Source organism: Capsicum annuum, chromosome 3, assembly GCF_002878395.1.
Source record: "Capsicum annuum cultivar UCD-10X-F1 chromosome 3, UCD10Xv1.1, whole genome shotgun sequence".
Lineage (NCBI taxonomy): Eukaryota > Viridiplantae > Streptophyta > Magnoliopsida > Solanales > Solanaceae > Capsicum > Capsicum annuum.
Genome location: NC_061113.1, coordinates 99,587,601 through 99,609,910, shown reverse-complemented (window position 1 = coordinate 99,609,910; position 22,310 = coordinate 99,587,601). Strand labels below are relative to the sequence as shown.

Below are 22,310 nucleotides of genomic sequence, written 5' to 3'. Positions count from 1 at the left end.
CGTATGATATACCCTTATTAATGACTTTATTAGGACCTTAAGGAGATTCAATGCTTATTGATGATGCTAGTTTTGTAGTTAAGAGTTAGTGCCAATCTCAAGTAAGGCTCGGTGGGTAATTATTGTAATTTAGTGGTATGGCTTATCATTATGGTTTATTTATATGGTCTACTGATGATGAAAATAATATAGAGTTCTGGTTCAAGTCCAAAAATTAATGATGATATTGATATATGATTTCCAATTCAAGTCCGGCAATTGATAATAATATTGATATATGAGCTTCGATTCAAGTCCGACAGTTGAAGTTAATGATGATGATGCTATTGAATTTTGATTCAAGTCCAACATTAGGAGTTATTTACTTGGATGCTATGGTTTGGATGGATTCTTGGTTATGGTATGATAATTGGTAACTTATGGTTATTGGGTTATTTATATTCCTTGATTGTACCCCCAAGTTTATGGGGGCCTGCATTGGGTTATTTATTGTTTTGCACTTATTGGCCTATGGGAGCCAATTTAGTAGTTATAATAGTGTGATCTTTTTGTTACTTTTCCATATTTATTTACTTATGCTCAGCAGTGCTGGAGAGTATTTCTAGGGTTTCCCCTTTTACCTTGACTTAGCTTATTTTATCTTTTATCATATTATACTTATATCATGATTTAGCTCAGTAAGATGATGATGATGCCTACTGAATACCCATGGTTTTGGTACTTATACTACACTTCTCTACCTTTTTGGTGCACATCCAAGTACTAGTTGTTGCCGTTGACGTGATGCTCGCACAGGGTTGATTTCAAAGATTGGGTGAGCTCTTAGAGTCAGATTTATCCTTTTTTCTTATACTTATCTATGCTCAGTCTTTCATTTTTAAGATAGATTGTATTTGACTATTCAGATATTATGGTTCATTTATAGTAGCTTTTGTATCAGCATTACTGAGTCTTGGGATGATTGTTGATCTTTTTATCTATCTGTGAAACATCCTGGGCTTTGACCCTTAGAAAATTTATTGGAAATCCCTTCTTTGGACTAAATATGACTCATGGGTATGAGCAGTATGCTGGGGTATGAATGGTATGGTTCTGTTGTATGCATATCAGTAATAGTTAGTTGAATGGTTTTGGTCACTGGAATAGGTACGACTTGGAGGTGTGGGTTGTAAGGGTTTGGTATGAGTCATTGCAGGAACTCATATGGTGGTTAGTGTTTGATCTTCCTATTAACCCAACACAATAGACTAGAAAAACACTTAGCTCAAGCTAGTTACACTAGTTTTCTCGGTAGAACTCTAAATGCTCAAATTGAATCAAAACTTATGTGAAACCACCATTAAACATTGTAAACACATTCTTGGACACATAAATGCTCATTTATATCATTCTGAAACCATTATTCACATGCATCATCCTCAAAACAAGGCTAAATAGGCTAGAATAGTAGCGCTAGAATGCATAAATACACCCAACATCACCACCCCACACTTAAAGCCTTATTCTTCCTTGAACAAATATTAACTAAAAGCATCATGAGATGGAAAGATTCCACACTTCTAATGCATGAAAAAAATTCAAGCTAGCACTACAATGACTACATGAAATGCATATTTACAACACTAAGCATGTTATACACAATTAAAAGCTCAAGAATCCTACTTCCAAAACATCCTAGCCTCAAGAATTTACTCAATTCATGGAAAACTCATGCATATTGCTCAATATAAGACATCATACAAATCACCCACATTCATCAAACATGTGCCCTCACAATAAGAGAGTTACCCATAAACACTCACAATGAAGCAATTGTCATAATGGGCATACAAATCAAGTTACACTTACTCTCACAAAGAATTCACAAATTACACATAATGAACCCTAGGCTTGTCTTTAGTGTCATGCTCTACTAATATTCGAATGATGAACCTAGGATCAAATAGGTCTTTTTCAGGTTGTAATGTAGGCTAAGGGACGGGTAAGAACTATTTTGGCCAGGAATAGTGACTAACCTCTCTAAGCGCTTTAATACACTACATCATACATTTAAAACAAATCTCTAACAACCAAATTACACTTTTTCATCCACCCATATCTTTTGTTTTTGCCCATATCTTTTAAGTATTTTCACAAACACTTGGTAGGCATATAGTGTTGCGACTCAGATGCACACGCAAGTACACATGATCGTACAAGTAATATAGTGATATAGACAATTAGATATAGTTCCCAAGAGGACTAAGCAATTAGAAATTCAAAAAACTTTTAGTTTTAGACAATGAGTAATAAGTGTTGTAGCATGTCAAGATGTTTGTGAAATTAAGAATGAAAATTATTAAAGAGAAAATAACAATTAGTGACAAGAGCAAAGCAAGAAACGGTTGTAAACAGTAATGATGAGAATTCTAGGGTTGAGGCTCTTCAAACAATCTTACAAATCTCTATTCTTATAGCAGTCTAATTGGTTATCGGGTTGTTGATTCAGAAGGTTTGCGCTACAATCGTGGTCTACCGACCTCAAATCTTCTATCTATTGAATATTGCAGCTACAACTCCCGTAAAGATATAACTATTCTACTAGATTCATAAAGTTATCTTCTTGCAATTGAACCAAACAAAGCTTCTAGGTATATCCCTATCCTAGATGCTAATTCGAACCTTTTATTCCATAAAAAGAGTAAGAACCTTGCTCCTTAATTTGTTCGTTCTATCCTTTGATGCTCCTCCTAGATTCACATAGAAATATAAATTTATTCTAATGGTGGCCACTCATCAAAATAGTAAGCTCAAGAAATTAAGAACAACCCTGATGATAATAAAGAAGAAACTACTATAAAGAATATCAAAAAGTAATTATGTTCTTGGCCTCAACCTCAGAACATGGGTATTTAGCCACTCATGTTTGAATTCAACATCCAAAATAAGTAATTAATCATACCAAGAATAAATCTTCAAGTAAAGAAGTTGAAAAGAATGTCTAAGAACCCTAAAAGAGAGAACTTTGTGCTTTTCCACCTCTCCTATGCTTTCTAAAAGTTCCCCAAATTATCATGGATTTTTCCTTTTATAGTTGGGATAAAATATAGAAAATCTTCCCAATTTTACCAGACGGCACGTCGTGCCATTCCCTCCAATGCTATTTCCTATCAAAATCTGCGCAATCGCAAAATTCAACTATTTAGTGAAATTGTGAAATACTCTCTCACCACGATATCGCGGTGAGCCACTGGATTTATACAATTTTGAAATATCCTTCCTCCGCGATGCACTAAACTTCGAGGTCACATAAATCAAACATAATCGATCCCTAGTAACCTTCTTCATATGCTCGCCTTGAATCAAGAAAGAATAGATAATACGACCCCACATCCTTGCCTCCTTGTTCATCTGAGCATAAAGAAAAAAGAATCTAAGATAGTGACACGCTAGTCGAACGAGCTGAGGAACGTACCCCACACAACAGATGCCTGATGTGAGCATACAGGGGAGTGATAATAAACTGCCTCAAGAATTTTAGGTTTGCCTCTGGTATACCCAACAACTAATTAATATCTGCAGCAGTGAAACGAATTACCTTACCATGAATCTTTAACTCATAATCAGGGTCACTTGGGTCCCAGTTGGCGTAAAACTCATGAACTAAGTGCAAATTGCACTCAGTAGGCTGATGGAAGATGAAATTCATATTTATTGCCTCAATCTTTCACACCATGGATGGGCATTCCCTCAGTAAACTTGCACGATCAATAAACACCTTATAAATATACTTGGACTCCGTATGCTTGGAGTACAACTGCTTCCCAGCCTTGTTAACAGCTTTGGATCCAAATTTTTGGACCTACCCATGCTGAAGTAGTGGAGACTGGGGTATCCTAGTGAGTTGACTTTCAGATGGCCTACTCTTATTCCTTGTCGGTGCAGAAGTACTGGCCTTTTCCTTTTCTTTGATTGTTTGGGGCTCCATAATACCTGTATCAAAAAACAGATGCAACAAATAATTAAGTAGGTGATATATAAATAGGACTAGCTTAAACTAAGTATGGAATAGGGGTAAATAACAACCCCACACTTAGTCAATAGCTGGGGCACATGCATCAAAATACAAGGTACTCAGACTTCCCATTTTGTAACATCATTAGCACATTTAAGCATGTCATATTGCTCTTAATTATAACTATCAGATAAGCAAAAGCAAACCAAGATGATACATATACACTTTACACCTACTATTTCATTTACATGTAAATGAACCTGGATTAGTGTTATGGTACCACCTAATCTGAAACCATTACCCTATAGTCCCTATGGAAATACATCATAGCTTACCATAATCCTGGCCTCTTCACACATAACTTATGCCCTAGTCCCACCTTTGTACCTACTACAAGGTAATAAAATCAGTTGCAGCCCAAACATGACGTCGAGATCTAATTAAGTCTAAGCAAGGATGGGACAAACAGCGGAATTAACACCTATAAACTTAAGTCAATAGTCAATACCTCGACATAAAATATTTTCACAGCTATTCAAATTAACTTACTAAGGAAAATACTATGAACATTACTGATTTGACGAAGCATTGCATGTATAGGGGTGTTCACATAAAATTTGACTGAATCAACGAACATTACCGACATTTCCAAAGTTAAGGTGCTCCAATGCAAGAGAAATCAGAAAAAAATTTGAAAACACAAGAACCAGCCCCCCATTACACAATAATGTGAATCACATGATTAGCAAAATTAGAAAATGTATATCCGTAATCAAAACATCAAGTGTAATCAACCAAATTTCACCCTAAGAACTCAAAATCGAGCTACCGCTATTTCCTAAACCTCATTAATTCATACTTATTATTGGTAACACCCATGCAGATATATATTTTTCACAACTTACGCACCAAAGCACTAACATATCCCAATCAACACATGAATATACCCAGTAATTGATTATTCAGGTATCATCTCACCAATTTATTGAATCAGCATCAGATTGTAAAGAATATGATGAAAGAATCACAAGAATCTTAAGAAAAATTAGAGCACACGATTCTATAGTGTACAAAGACACCCAAAACCAAATAATTCTCAAAAATATACAAAATCTCAATATAACGAAAGAAAAATTTAAGTAAGTGAAGCACATACCTTAGTTGTTGAGGACAAAAATGGAAATCTTTAGGTTAATTTTGAGCGAATTTAGTTAAAGGGTTCAGAGGCGGCGGGGAAGGGGGAAAGTGAGAGAATTAGGGTTTAGGTTATATTTATAGAGGAGGCAGGTTGGGTTAGGGAAACTTAAAAAGTTTATGTACAATTTTCGCCCCACCGCCACACGGTGGTATCGCATCGAGTCACTAGAATATGCTAATTGCCAATTTACCATCCACCGCAACACTGTGGTATCGTGTCAAGTCACTGGAATTGAATAATTGTCAATTTGCCAGATGGCGCGATGCATGGATATCACGCTAATCCATTAGAATTTGATAATTGTCAAATTACCTATCTCCGCGCCATGAAAGAATTGAGGACCCTGACTGGAATTTGACAATTGTTAATCCACTCAGCTCCACGACGCGCCACTTTCACAACTCAAATTTCCAGTTTATTTTTCAGCTCTTTTCTTACCTGAAGGGGATTCTAAGTTACACACATCATTTTGCAAACCTGATTGCTTTCCTTAAATGTGGTCATCTTCTTATTTTTGCTCTGCAAATCCCAACATCTCAAACAAAAACACCAAATATTGTAAAAAAAGTGGGTTGCCTCTCACTCAGCGCCTTAGTTTTGGTTGTGGCACAACTCATCCTTTTTGTATTTTTTTTATATTTTTATTTTACAACTAAAAATAAACTACCTATTATATTACAATTATGGGTTGCCTCCCACATAGAACCTTAGTTTACATCGTGGCACGACTGAGCTCAGTTCTACTCATCAGCAAAGGTGATAGATTCATTGTGCTTATTTGGATAATCCACCCAATAATGCTTTACACGCTGTCCATTCACCAGAAACTTCTCTGTCTTCTATTTATTCTACAACTCCACAACTCCATGAGGTGTTATTCGCACCACTGGAAAAGGTCCAGACCACTTAGACCACAATTTTCTCGAAAACAACTTTAATTTGGAATTAAATAGCAAAACAAGTTGTCCGGGTTCAAACACTCTATCTTAAATCTGTCTATCGTGCCATCTCTTGGTTTTCTCCTTGTAAAGCTTTGCATTCTCGTAAGTATTGAGGCAAAATTCATCTAGTTTATTGAGCTCTAACAAACTCTTTTCTCCTGCAGCTTTTATCTTAAGATTTAACTTTTTAACAGCCCAATAAGCTTGATGCTTAAGCTCAACAAGTAAATGACATGCTTTCCCGTAAACTAAAAAATATGGGGATGTACCAATAGGCATCTTATACGTTGTTTGGTATGCCCATAATGCATTATCTAACTTCTCGGCCCAATCATTTCATTGCCCATTAACTGTCTTCTGTAGTATTTGCTTAATCTCTTGGTTAGAGACCTCAAATTGTCCACTTATTTATGGATGATACGCAATGGCCACCTTATGCCTAACACCATATTTAGCTAAAAGATTCTTGAACCAAGTGTTAATAAAGTACATACCTTCATCACTAATTATAGCTCTTGTAGTGCCAAATTTGGAAAATATGTTCTTTTTCACAAAGTTCAGTACTAATCTCGCATCATTAGTTGGACAAGCTATAGCTTCCACCTATTTAGAGACATAATCAACTGCCACAAGGATGTATAAATTACCATTGGAGGGTGGGAATGGTCCTATGAAATCAATCCCCCAAACATCAAATACTTCACTTCTACAATATTGTTGAGGGGCATCTCATGACGTCTTGATATGGTACCCAACCTTTGACATTGATCACAATTCTTAATGAAAGCAATTGCATCCCTAAACAACTTAGGCCAGCAAAATTAGATTGTAACACTTCCAGTTATTTCACCCCCATGATGGCCACCATAAGGGGATGGGTGACACTTTTGTAGTACTTGTCCAAATTCAGCTTTCGGAACACATCTTCGTATAATACCATCCGGACCCTACTTGAAAAGATTGGGCTCTTCCCAAATAAAAGCACGAGAATCATGAAGTAGTTTCTTCCTATGTTGAATTGTACTTTCATAAGGATAAATTCTACTTGCAAACAAATTTACAATGTCTGCATACCAAGGAACTTCACACTCTTTTGTAGACGATAATTTTTCATCTGATAACTCTTCCCAAATGCAGAGACAATCATCAACAACATGATCATGAGTTTCTAACCTTGACAAATAGTCTGCTACTTGATTTTCTGCTCCTTTACAATCACGAACCTCTAAGTCAAACTCTTGCAATAGTAAAATCTACAGAATTAATCTAAGCTTTGCATCCTTTTTATTGAAGAGATATTTGATGGATGCATGGTCAGTGTGAACAATAACTTTTGTGCCCACCAAATACGCTCTGATTTATCAAATGCATACACCTCCGCTAGCATCTTCTTTTTAGTGACTATATAATTAATTTGGGCATCATTCAAGACTTTACTAGCATAATAAATAGAGCAAAATACCTTATTTTTTCTTTTTCGTGATAACGCTCAACTTACACGTTAATTTAGTGCAAGGCGGTCATCATCAATATATTTACCCAATTTTTGGAGTCGGGATCGAATCCACAGGGAACAATATAAGTGGCAATTAAACTAATTTGAAACTATATCTAAGAGTTGAATTCAAACAACTGGCAAGAAAAGATAAAATGGGGGGTTTTGGAGATTAGCCAATAATTGTTGGTCACTTTAGTTACAGTGTTCGTAACCAAGAGTTTATGAAAAACCAGAATTATGTTCACTAGGGGTTTTGGTACTTGACAGATGCTACTAGTGGTTCAAGATTCTCACGGAAGGTAGGACAACAAGTTATATTTATCGAAGTTATGCTTAAATGTCTCTCGACACACTTAAGTATTTAATTACCTAATCCTCTCGGACTTAGGAAATTTTTATTCATTGCCTAGATTTTACCTCAAGTTAACCAACCTTGTTACAACGCTGATTATGAAATAAAGTATTTCTAAGTCCCTGTTAATAATTCACTTCCTACTATATTTGATTTCTTTCTCTAGCAAATCAAAGTAGGTGTGTCTATTATTTGCAACCAACAGACAAAAATTAAAACATCAGAATTATCAAGAAGTCCTACCGCATTTTGAATCTTGAACACTCAATACCTTATCAAGATCTAACCCTAGATCCCATAATTTAGGTTAAAGGAATTTAGCCGCTCATAACGTAATAATCGAAGCAACTAGATAAATTCATGCTTTGAAAGATATACTTACCACAAGATGAATAGAAACTAGAGATTCTCCGATTAAATCACAAAGGAAAATCCCAAAATAATGATGATAATCTCTTCAAAGGAATTTCTTTTTCAAGCCAAGAAATTTAGAGAGAAAATATCAAAAGTATTGTCAAAACTCAATGTGTCGACCAATGTCTCCAATCCCCCTAGAAAAACCCCAAAGAAGGCTTTAAATAGTTCACCCCAATTATGGAAACAAAATCAAGGTTACAGCTTTTTCTCAGAATAGACGTTGACTATTGGTAATGCCTTATCAAGATCCTGGCGACTTATCAAAAATGTTATCAGGTCTTTTACAAATTTGCACTAGTCCTGTCTTAGGTTGACGAAAACTTCTGACGGCTTATCAGGACTGTGACGACTTATCAAAAATGTCGTCAGACCTTTGTTCTAATTCTCATTTCCTGTCTAAGTGTGACAGCATTCCTGACAACTTATCACCATTATGACGGCCTATCATAAAATGTCGTCACAACTTTTAGCTGAGGTCCATTCTTTGTCCAAGGCTGATGATGAAGCTGATAGCTTATCACAGGGATGACGACTTATTAGGAATGTCTTTAGGCACACTTCTCTTCTTTTTGCTTCAGATTTTAACTCTTTTCCTTCCATCCTTGTTGGTTCTCTAGCATCTTAGCTTCTACTGTGAAATCAAAGATAAAACAATCAAAAATGATAAAAGTTGCGTAAGACCTTGCAATTATTCTTAGTTAAAAGCTTCAAATGTGTTAGCATCTGCTCACACATCAACACCCTCAACTTAAAACAATTGCTTTTCCTCAAGAAACTACACAACACTTACTATAATGCTTAGCCAAAAGAAATATAAGATACCTATGGCGGTCAACCATTAATTTTAGCTCAAAACACATTACCTTCTCCAAGTTCAATCACTTTAACCTCAACTGTGTATATCAGTGAAGATCAATAATGTGACTCAAATAAATCAAGATATGACATTAATTCAGTTATAACAACCATGCATAGACCAGTATTACACTACTCGAACAAGTTAGTAACTAGCAATGTAACCCGTGTATCCTCATAGCAAAGAAATCCCCCTCATCTCATATCAGGAATTATATATATAATCATGGGGACAATCAAAACACTCACTCTCAGAACGAAGTTCCAATCAGTGTATGCCAAGTACCATAGGCTTGCCCTTATTTTCATTACCCAGATCTTCAGATAGGTCATCTAGGATCACTATAGGACTTCTCTTAGGCTTGTATGTAGGCTAGGCACTAGTATGATACTCGATGGTATTTAAAGCGACTAAGCCTCCTTGACACTACACTAGATTTTTGGGGTTTCACTCATTAGCCTTTTCTGCTTTTCTCTCTTTTTTATCTCACTTATTCAGGATGGGTGCGTTCTTTTCTGCAATCACTTTCTTTTCCTTTTTCTCAACTTTTCTTTTTCTTGCTCTTTTCTACAATACCCAACTTTTTATCCTTTTCTTTTACTCTACCTTTCTTCCTACTCATTTTACATCAACACCCCTATGATAGCCGCCCTCAACTTAGGCCATTTACATAAGTCAAGGTGCACAGTATCCAAGAAGGACCAAGGCCCAAACAGGTTCATTGTGATACAAATGGTAAGATGATAGGTATGATAAAAAAATAGGCGTTGAGGCTCAAAATCAGGATCAAGGGATAGTATGCACACATGGAAGGTCATTTAGGCAAAAAGTGGACTAATATCAACAATGGCCTATGATCCTTTCCTAACCGCTATCCTACAACCAAGGCAAGACCAACCAGGCAAGTTCTGGCTTTAATACACAATGAGAACTAGGTAGTATCTCACACATACGACACAAAGGTACATCACAAGCTACTACCCATTCGGTTCATATAATTGTTAGTAGTGATTATGATGTCCCTAGTACTAATACCATAACAAGATACACAGTGATCATACATAAATTCATATCACACTGTTATAAAATAGACCATTGGAGAGGTGTTTCAAAATCAATAAAAATATGTCAACTACCATAGATACTTATTTTTCTCCCAGTTAACTACAACACATCACAAAATAAAACACAATACGCCTAAACATATCGTCTCTACTATAAACAAGACTCTGGGGAAAAAAAGCATGACAACAAAAACCCATAGAGGACATCAACACCCACAACTAGCCTCACAGTCAACTTAAAATCATGCAATGTCCCCAATGCATCAAACCAAAACAAGAGAGTTAGAAACATACCTATGGCACCACGGGTGAGAAGATCGGATGTCAATCATATAATACGAATACAAATAACAAAATACCTTAGGTTGCCTCCAAATAATCGCCTAATTTAGTGTCGCGGCACGACTCAGTTATCTTGACTACTCAGACTTCATCAAGATACCTTGTTGATAATTATTTATGTCTCCACTTGAAGGATTTGAAACATCGACCCAACTTTTTATCAATACATCTTCTAGGCGCATTGGGCAAACATGAGGGCATAATAAAGAATGTTCTATCGCGCCATTTTGAAGACTTGAATGACTTGCCCAATTTTTTATTGAACTTTCATATGGGCTTATTTGGCAACGGTGAGAATCTTAAACAGCCACTAAATGGACATCGATCTTTAAGCTTCTTGGCTTTCAAGATTGGGGTTGTAGTATACCCTTTTGGAAGGACAAACTCCAAAATGTAAGAATCTTCATCCTTATTTTCAAAATTCATTATTTGATTGGGTGATTCGACTTTAATCACATCCACCAATCATAATGTTGAAAAGTGGTTCGAATGAGGACTAACTCTTAATTTTAGAGTAGCATCCCTATTAGTATTTTTACCTCAAATTGGACTAGAGTCTTCATAAGGATTGTGCTTGATTTCTTCTTTTGACTCTAGTACCATTTCCTCGTCTTTTGCATCTTCATTCATAAATGGTTTGGTTAGTTGGGAATCATCAAGGGTTGCTCAACATCAAGCTCATCATCAACATCGTATTCTTGCTCCTCATCTTTACACTCGTCCATTACGTTAAATGATTCCACATATAAGATATCATCTAAACATAATGTGGAAAAGTGCTTTGAATGATTGACCTCTATATTTATATCCTCTATCATTCTTCTTTCCTCATTATTTACCCTTATGTCTTAATGTGTATCACGTATGATATCATTTGTTATGTCCACACACTCCAACATTAGTTGAAGTACATCTTCAATGCCACTCTTTTCGGTGCTTCGTTCTTCCTGTTCTTGACCATAAGACCTATCAAAATCATAAGAAGAACTACAATTTAGGTTAGCATACCTGGGGGAGGCGGCATTTGGGCAATCACAATAATTTCCATCTTGACCACCACATAAAGAACAATAATACTCCCAGTAGGACGGAGATGGTGCACATATCTCTTTTCGGGGAACATATCTATAATCTTGCCAAAAGTGAGGTCCATCACAATATGGACATGGATCATAAAGATAAGATTTCAAACCACGATGCTATAGTAATAAGTAAACCAAGATAAAAATCTACCTAACACAAGAAATAAAAGAAAACTAAAGACAAATATTTACAAGTTTGAATTCAAACAAGTAGGCTAAAATTTCAAACAAACTCAATACGATAAATTATTCCCCAACAAAGGAGATATTTTTTATAACAATCAACTCACATGTCAATTTAGTACAAGGTGGTCATTGTCAATATATTTACCCAACTTTTGGAGTCGGGGTCGAATCCATAGCGAACAATATAAGTGGCGATTAAACTAATTTAAAACTATAGCTACAAGTTGAATTCAAACAACTGGCATGAAAAGATAAAATGAGGGTTTTGGAGATTAGCCAATAATTGTTGGTCACTTTAGTTATAGTGTTCATAATCAAGAGTTTATGAAAAACTAGAATTATGTTCACTAGGGGTTTTGGTACTTGACAGATGCTACTAGTGGTTCAAGATTCTCATGGTAGGTAGGACAACAAGTTATCTTTATCGAAGTTATGCTTAAATGTCTCTCGACATACTTAAGTATTTAATTACCTAATCCTCTCGGAGTTAGGAAATTTCTATTCATTGCCCAGATTTTACCTCAAGTTAACCAACCTTATTACAATGTTGATTATGAAATGAAGTATTTCTGAGTCCCTGTTGATAATTCACTTCCTACTATATTTCATTTCTTTCTCTAGAAAATCAAAGTAGGTGTGTCTACTATTTGCAACCAACAGACAATAATTAAAACATCAGAATTATCAAGAAGTCCTACCGCCTTTCAAATCCTGAACACTCAGCACCTTATCAAGACCTAACCCTAGATCCCATAATTCAGGTTAAAGGAATTTAGCTGCTCATGATGTAATAATCGAAGCAACTAGATAAATTTATGCTTTGAAAGATATATTTACCACAAGATGAATAGAAACTAGAGATTCTCTGATTAAATTACAAAGTAAAATCCCAGAATAATGATAATAATCTCTTCAAAGGATTTGCTTTTTCAAGCCAAGAAATTTAGAGAGAAAATATCAAAAGTATTGTCAAAACTCAATGTGTCGACTAATGTCACTAATCCCCCTAGAAAAACCCTAAACAAGTCTTTAAATAGTTCACCCTAATTATGGAAACAAAATCAAGATTACAGCTTTTTCTCAGAATAGACAATGACTTTTGGTGACGCCTTATCAGGATCCTGACCACTTATCAAGAATGTCGTCAGGTCTTATTTAAAACTGCACTAGTCCTGTCTTAGGTTGACGGCAACTTCTGAAGGCTTATTAGGACTGCGATGTCTTATCATAAATGTCATCATACTTTTTCTCCAATTCTCATGTCCTGCCTAAGTATGACGACATTCCTGATAAATTATCACCATTATGATGGCCTATCACAAAATGGTGTCATAACTTTTAGATGAGGTCCATTCTCTATCTAAGGCTGATGATAAAGCTGATAACTTATCATAGGGTTGACAACTTATTAGGAATGTCGACATCCATACTTCTCTTCTTTTTGCTTCATATTTCAACTTTTTTGCTTCCATCCTTATTGGTTCTCTAGCATCTTAGCTTCTACTGTAAAATCAAAGATAAAATAATCAAAAATGACAAAAGTTGCTTAAGAACTTGCAATTATTCTCAGTTAAAAGCCTCAAATATATTAGCATCTGCTCACACATCAAGCCATAAAATAGTTTCTAAAACCACATCACTAGCATCACACATCAATTCAAATGGCAACTCCCAATTTGGAGAGATCAGAATAGGAGATTTAATCAGTTTCTTTTTAATCTTCTTAAATGCTTTTTTACAATCTGCACCAAAATAGAACTTGGCCTCTTTTTTTTAACAGTTTGCACATTGTGCTTCAAGAAGCTTCATACTTGTTTCACTGTGACTGGATATGGCAACTTTTCAATCACTTCAATTTTAGCCTGATGTACCTCAAGTCCTTTGCATGACACTTTGTTTCCTAGGATGATTCCTTCCTTTACCTAAAAGTGGCACTTTTCCCAGTTCAGCACCAAATTTGTCTCTTTATATCGAGCTAGGACTCGATCTAAATTTTACAATCATTTATTAAAAGAATCACCATAAACAGAGAAATCATTCATGAATACCTCGACAAATTCTTCCATCATGTCGTAGAAGATGGACATCATACATCTCTGAAATGTCGCAGGCGCATTGCAGAGGTAAAAGGGCATACATCTAAGGGCATAGGTACCATATAGGTAAGTAAAATTCATCTTCTATTAATCCTCAGGATCAATGGTTATTTGATTATAGCCTGAGTATCCATCAAGAAAATAGTAATACTCCTACCCTGCCAACCTATCCTGCATCTGATCAATGAAAGAAATAGGATAGTGATCCTTCCTTATGGCTTCATTTAGCATCTGATAGTTGATACAAATTCTCCATCCAATCACCATACAAGTGGGTATTAACTTATTTGCTTCAGTAGTAACCACGGTCATCCCACCTTTCTTTGGGACACAATGTATTGGGCTCACCCATTTGCTATCTGAAATTAGATAAATAATCGCATTATCAAGCCACTTAAAGACCTCTTTCTACACTACATCTTTCATCACCGGATTTAACCTGCGTTGTTGCTACACTCTTGGCTTGAAAACTTTCTCCATGTGTATTTTGTGCATGCAAAAAGTTGGATTTATTCCTGTAATGTCAGACATTTGCCACCTGATCACATTCTTCCTCCTTTTCAACACTATCATTGCTTTCTGTACCTGTATACCAGATAATCCTGTAGATAAAATAATAGGCAAGGTATCATTATCACCAAGGTAAACATATTTCAAGTGAGGGGGAAGAACCTTAAGCTCTAATTTTGGAGCTTCATGAATTGAAGCGTTTAGGGATGGACCAATCGGTCTATTCAATGGCTCAAAAGTAAATTTTCTTGTTTTAATGAGTGCTAAATTCATGACTTGGACTAATACCAATGCTTCTACATATCTAAGGGATCATCTGTCAATAATAGCATATGATTAGACTCAAGATTAATAAATGATATAGCTAACAAATCCTCATATATAGCTGGCAATTTTAGCATTTTGTACACATCAAAAACCTCCACTTTATCATGCACTCTCATTATCATTTTCCCTGCCACCACATTAATTAATGATTTTCCTATTTCTAAGAAAGGTTGTCCCAAAATAAATGGAACAACAGGACCAACTTCGAAGTCAAGAATTACAAAATCTACCAAAAAGATTAAGGATCTCACTTGCACCAAGACATTTTTTATACTACCATCAGGCCTAGCAAGGGACCTATCTGCCAATTACAAAACAATAGTAGTGGGTTTGGGACTCCCAAAACCTATCTTCCGGTACCATGATATGGGCATAAGCTTGATGCTAGCCCCTAAATCACGCAATCCACGTGCACTAATGGTCTGTCTAATAGTAATCTATAAAATAAAACTACCTGGATCCTTTAGCTTCATGGGAAATTTATTTAGAATGTTAGAAGTGCACTCCTCAGTAAGTGAAACTATAGCATATTTAGTCAACCGGTTCTTATTTGCAACTATGTCCTTTCAGTATTTCACATATTGTGGTACACTCTACAGAATGTCAACAATTGGTAAATTTACATGAACTTGCTTTAAAATATATAAGAACTTCTTGTAACTTGCCTCCTCTTGATGCTTTCTTGTACTTTGAGGAAAGGGTAAGGGGAGAGTCTTCTTATCCACATAAATTTCATAAATTGACATTTTTTCCTTAACTTCTTTCTCTGTATGGTCTTTAGAACCATCATCAGTGACTATTGGACTAACTTGCTCCTACACTATCTCCTTGGTTTGCAACCCACTCCTTATTGTAATCGCATTTACCTACTTAAGATTTACCTCTGTATCGCTAGGTAATGATCCTCCAGGTCTTGTATTCTGTGCTCCTACAATTTGACCTAGTTTCAACTCTAGATTTCTAGTAAGCAATTGTTGACTCTTTAACTTTGCTGTAAACTGTGCCTATAGAGTCTTTATTTTTGCTGAAAACTGTGCTTGTTGATCCATAAACTGCTTCATTAACTCCTCCATATTGCTAGCTTGAGTAGTTACCTAATTATTCTGAGCTAGCTATTAATTTGGTTGCACTGATCCCTTGAACTAGTTTTCATTTTACGCCTGATTTCCACCCCATGAAAAATTAGGATAGTATCACCAATTGGGATTATATGTGTTACCAAAATTCTGCTGTCGTTGATAATTTGCATTTTCCATGTAGTTGATAGAATCTGGATTAGCCATACAAGTGTTTGCTACATGCTCACCACTTCTATAAACCTCACACTAAGAATTCACCATTTGGACTACATTAGCTGTGGCTACTATTTGTGTAACTTCCAACTTTATGTTATTAAGCTGAGTAATCATATGATTTTGCATGGCTATAGTTTGTGCTTGTAATGTAGTGAACTAGTCTACCTCCAATACCCCTGCAACCTTCATAGGTGTACTTATTTAAACAACATACTAGTCAGGATTCCCTTGTGAAATCTGATTCAGCAGTGTGTACAATTTTTCATATGTCTTCTTAAGAGCCTGTCCCCCTACTGTTGAATCCAGGAGAATCTTCGTGTGTGGCTCCAATCCCTCAATGAAAATATGAACAAGAACATCATTGGACTGATGATGGTGAGGGAAATTTCTGAGCATAACCTTAAATCTCTCCCAAGCTTGGTAGAGATTCTCTCCTTTCTGTCTAAAACTCAAGATCTCACTCCTCAAGCGTGCGATCTTCTTGGATGGAAAGAATAGAATAAAAAACTTCCGTGCTAGATATTCCCATGAAGTGATGGAGAGTGGTGGCTCAGCATATCCCCCATTAAAGAGAAAAGAAAGAGTGTAAATCTGACATAATCAGAACTAACCTCTTCATGAATGTAAGTATCGCTTATTTCCAGGAAGGTCTGCATGTGCTTCTACGGATCTTTGTTTGAAAAGCCATGGAATTGCCCCGCTGAATTCAACAATTCCACCATAGTCTTCTTCAATTCAAATTAACCACCTGGTTTGAGCTTGCTAATACTGTTTGTCACATGGTTCGTGAGTGGGATTGCCACTTCACGAACAAGTCTAGCAGCTGGTTGAGCAGGAACAACTGGAAAAACTAGTGGTGGGACATTTTCGGCATTTGGATCGATTGGTTCATTTCTTTTTTCAGCCATTCTTCGCCTTTGTTGAAAGATCTATTCTGGTTCTGCAAAAGACTCTACCAATTCTTTATCTCTCTAGTCCTTTATTCAGCTAAACCTGCAAAAATTTAGCCGCTAAGATCAAGTTGTTAACACTTAAACTTAATATCAAAAACCAAAAATTTAGCAATTTACTAATTATACTAGTCCCCGACAATGACGCCAAACAATTATTGTGACTCAAACGCACACGAAAGTGCACTTTAACTTACAAGTAATATAGTAATTTATACAATTAGATATCGTTCCCACGAGGACTAAGAAATTAGAAATTCAACTAACTTTTAGTTTTAGACAATGAGTATTAAGTGTTGTAGCGTGTCAAGATGATTGTGAAATTGAGAATGAAAATGTAAATTATTAAACAAAAAATAACAATTAGTGACTTGAGCGAAGCAAACAACGGTTGTAAACAGTAATGATGAAAATTCTAGGGTTGAGGCTTTTAGAACAATCTTATAAATCTCTAATCTTATAGAAGTCTAATTGGTTATCGGGTTGTTGATTCGCAAGGTTTATGCTACAATCATGGTCTCCCGACCTTAAATCTTCTATCTATTGAATATTACTGCTACAACTCCCGTAGATATACAACTATTCTTCTAGATTCATAAAGTTATCTTCTTGCAATTGAACCAAACAAGGCTTCTAGGTATATCCCTACCCTAGATGCTAATTCAAACCCCTTATTCCATAAAAAGGGTAAGAACCTTGCTCCTTAATTTCTTTATTCAATCCTATGATTCTCCTCCTGAATTCACATAGAAATAGAAATTTATTCTAATTGTGGCCACTCATCAAAATAGTAACCTTAAGAAATTAACAACAACCCAGATGATAATAAAAATGAAACTACTCTAAAGAATATGAAAGAGTAATCATGTTCTTGGCCTCAACCGCAGAACAAGGGTATTTAGCCACTCATGTTTGAATTCAACATCCAAAATAAGTAATTAATCATACCAAGAATAAATCTTCAAGTAAAGAAGTTGAAAAGAATGTCTAAGAACCCTAAAAGAGAGAACTTTGTGCTTTTCTGCCACTCCTATGCTTGCCAAAAGTTCACCAAATTATCCTAGATTTTTTCTTTTATAGCTGGGATAAAATATAAAAAATCATTTCGATTTTAACAGTTGGCACATCGCGCCATGCCCTCCAATGCGATTTCTTATCAAACTCTAGGCAATCGCGGAATTCAACTATTCAGTGAAATTGTGAAATACACCCTCACCGCGATACGCCACTATCACGGTAAGACATTGGATTTAGACAATTGTGAAATATCCTTCTCCGTAATGAACTAAACTTCTAGGTCACATAATTTACCAATTGGACCTACACCACAACGCGGTGAAATCGGAAACCTATACTGGAAAGTGACAACTGTGACTTTCCTGTTCTCTGCAATACGCCATAATTACGAACCAACATTGGATTTTTCCAAATGGGAATTTTAACCTCTCCGCGATGCGCCATAATTGCGCTTCTTCATTGGAATTCAACCAATGCCATTTTATTTGTCAGCATGACACGGAGTTTCTACAAATGGGAATTTCTAACTTCCAGCTTGCCTTTTTGAGCTATATTCCAATACCTTTTATTCCTTCAATCATTCCATATCATCGCTATATCCTATCGCGTCCAATTCTTCAAGATTTTTTCCTAAAAGCATTAATCATATTCATTAGGCATGAAACAAAATTGAAGATGAAATAGACTTAAGAATTTACATCAAAGTTCTCGAAACAAGTCCAAATTTGGGTGCATATTGGTGCTTTGAACATATAAATATGCCCAAGATCATATAGTTTATTACCACAAGAATCAATTTTTTTCTTTTTTCTCAACCATGGCAATTATTCTAGAATCAATTATGTCACACCCACACACCACACATCAATTATCAACACCAATAACTATTACCTTGGGGCATTAAATTCACCTTTTTCTTCTTATTTCTCAAACTCCATACTAACTCAATTTGTTTTTTTATTAAAGCACTTAAGAGCTTTTTGGATCAAATTATGGTCTATCAAAGAAGGGAATTAGGCTAGATATGAGGCTACTAAAAAAAATAAGATAAAAGTTCAATGGGGTTAACTAGGATAATGTATAAAGGGTAGAACAAATAGAAGGTATAAAACAAGGCTATCAAAAAATGCCTATATCATCTCCTAAACTCACATTCTTTATCTCACTTCACACACACACTGGGTAAGTTCTAGACATCATATGCAATAAGGAATATACAAAAAACCTTACACACAAATGGCATATGCTTAACTCAATAGGACCATCATAGACTCCCAACGAATAATAGCATGAATTCACATTTAAGCCACAAATACAAGAGTCACAAACATGAGCCTAGGAGTCTAAAAAGTAGAAATTCTCGTAATCAACATACTTTTACCAAACAAAACACTTGCATTATGTAATAAAAAATAGCACCAACAAGAATATCTTACATAATTTTTTTAAAAATTGAGCCAAAATTTAGGAATTTTCCCACCCCACACTTAAAACTCTACTTTGTCCCTAAAGTGATTTTAAAAGTAAGAGATAGAAATACTCCCTAAGGCCTCTAATCCTAGCTAGTATCATCTTAACACATAAAGGATATCTGCAGGAAGCCCATACTCGTTCTTTGCCATGCTTCAAGATCAAGTTTATGGTACTCAGACTTCTCATTAACCTGTGACTCAACCAAAAACAAAAACTACATGAAATCAAAAAAAAAAAAAAAACTAAAAAAGACATACCTTAGCTTGGGTTGCCTCCCAAGAAGCGCCTAATTTAGTGTCTCAACATGACCCAATTCAACTTTTTCCTCCACCTTGAGGATATGAATTTCACCCCCAACTTCACATCCATATTTTTGCTTCGCTCATAAGAAGGTGGTACAAAGATTAAGGAACCGAGTAATTGAATATGCATGGTAAACCACTCGGCCTTGACGTGAGGTGTGTTTTTATATTGCCTATCTGGTGTAAAATCAAGAATATAGGATTCTTGTTCCTCATCTTCACACTCTTTCACTATTTCAAATGATTCCACAAACAAGATATCATCTAAACATAATGCAGAAAAATACTTCGAGTGAGGCCCAACCAATCCTATTTTAAAATTTACACTATCTACTACATACTCACTTTTATTCACCTTCTCAATTTCAGTCTCAAGATAAAGATGACAATCGAGTAGTTGTGATTCTTTTGTTTGATCCATAATTTAGCTAATATCCTCCTTTTATTTTTCTTTGCTTAGCCATTGTACACATGATGGCAGTGGTATCTTCTCAATATGTTCAACAATTTTAGTTTCCAAGTACTCATACTTCCTTGAATTATCCGCAACTTCATCTACAATAGGTTGAGAAGTCAGCTCTTCATCTACCTCCATCTTATTATCCAATTTCTCTAAAGTCTCCCGATAGTGCTTCATGTCTACCAAGAGCTATACTTGAGATGCTAAATTTTGTTTTAGCATCTTTTTTATTTTACTCATTTGAGTTGTGGCCTATATGTTTAGTTGCTGGTACTGAAACTGTTGTTGGTTATTCCATGATTGAATTTATGACTGATTACAGCAGTTTATGTAATTTTGCCTTTCAGCATAGCCCACAAATATTATTAAATCGAGGTTAACAACACACATATCTTCAGAAGGACCACTTTGACCATAAACCATACACCATATGGATTCGTCATCACTTGAAAACTATCTATCCCAGGCTTCCATATCAAGAAATATGATAAAAAGAGAAACAAAATAAAATTAAAAAACTAAAGAAAAACTATTTACAACTCAATATAGAAAAACTAAAAATAAGAAAGTTGCCTAATTACATGTCCCCAGCAACGATGCCAAAAACTTGACAGTGCGTAAGCGTACACGCAAGTGTACATAGTCTTATCAAGTAGTAAAGTGGCTTCAAGAAATCCTAAGTATCGATCTCTTAGGGAGTTGTGTTCGCCGCCTATCCAATTCTAGTTTAACCATTTGAGGAGAGGAGAAAATAGAGTTTTAAAGTTGTACATTAAAACTAAACTAAACTAATGCAAAAAAGTAATGACTTAGGACAATCTATGGACAGTAGTCTAGGGATAATGCTTACGAACGATCATACTACATTGTGGAACTTCATTTATTAACTTGCTTATCTTGGTTGTTGATTCATAGGGTTGATTGCATTATCACGATTTCCCAACATCTAATCATTTGCCTAAGTTGAACCTTACAACTATATTATTGACCGGGGATGTAATAGTTCACTTAAGTTCTTTACAAATATTATCCTACATATGATTCAAGTAAGGCTTCTAGGTACATCTCTGTCCTAGATGCTAATTTGAAATCCTTATTTTATAAAAGACTACGAACCTTACCTTTTTTATTACCTTGTTCTATCTTCCTATTCTCTCTTACAAGATCATAAGGTCAACAATTAATGTATTCTAAGGGTAGATAATCCTTAAAATAGTTAAAATAAGAATAAACAATCAACCAATAATGATAAGCAAATCAATAAACTTAATTCAAAATAAAATTAGTCATGATCTTTACCTTAACCGTGAAAAAGGAGTTTAAGCCTTTAATGGAAATATTCATCATCCATTCCCTTGGATTGATGATAAAAACCCTAAAGAAACTAAATTAAAGAATGATAAAACCTAAATAATGTGTAGAGAAACTCCTCTTGTCCCAAGACGTCCAAAAGTATAAATCATGTTGGCTCCCTATTTTGGGTGCCTTCTGAATCCATTGATATGTATCATGCATCCATATACGATCGCACATGCCCTCACTCTCCCAATACTTTTCAGGTGTCCAAATTGGCATCAGTTGTGTGTTTTGCTTCTGTGATCCATTCCAAGACTTTTTGAGTTGTTTCCACTTGATTTGAAGCTTCTAAATCCTTCATATATCATCATAGTCCATTAAACAAGCATTATATAGCATTAAAAATAATAATTTAGAGCTCAAAACAACACAACATCCTCAATGATAAACTAGAAACACGAGCTAAGCATAGGCTAAATTCATATTGAGCTTTAACTTATTGTTTTGACTCTTTTCTTGATACAATTGACCCTTAAACATTATAAATATGCTTTTTCACATATAAATACATAATAACAACCTTATTAACTCATTAAAACACATTATAACCCAACACAATATACTAGAAAAAGACCTAGCTCAAGCTACTTGCAC

At 35.3% G+C, this 22,310-nt stretch overlaps 1 non-coding gene across 1 annotated transcript; it reads left to right on the top strand.

Moving 5' to 3' along the window:
• Positions 1-16,525: 16,525 nt before the first annotated feature.
• LOC124897322 lies at positions 16,526-16,629 on the top strand. The gene has a single exon (XR_007054044.1). It is a non-coding gene; the product is annotated as a small nucleolar RNA R71 (small nucleolar RNA).
• The last annotated feature ends 5,681 nt before the right edge of the window (positions 16,630-22,310 follow it).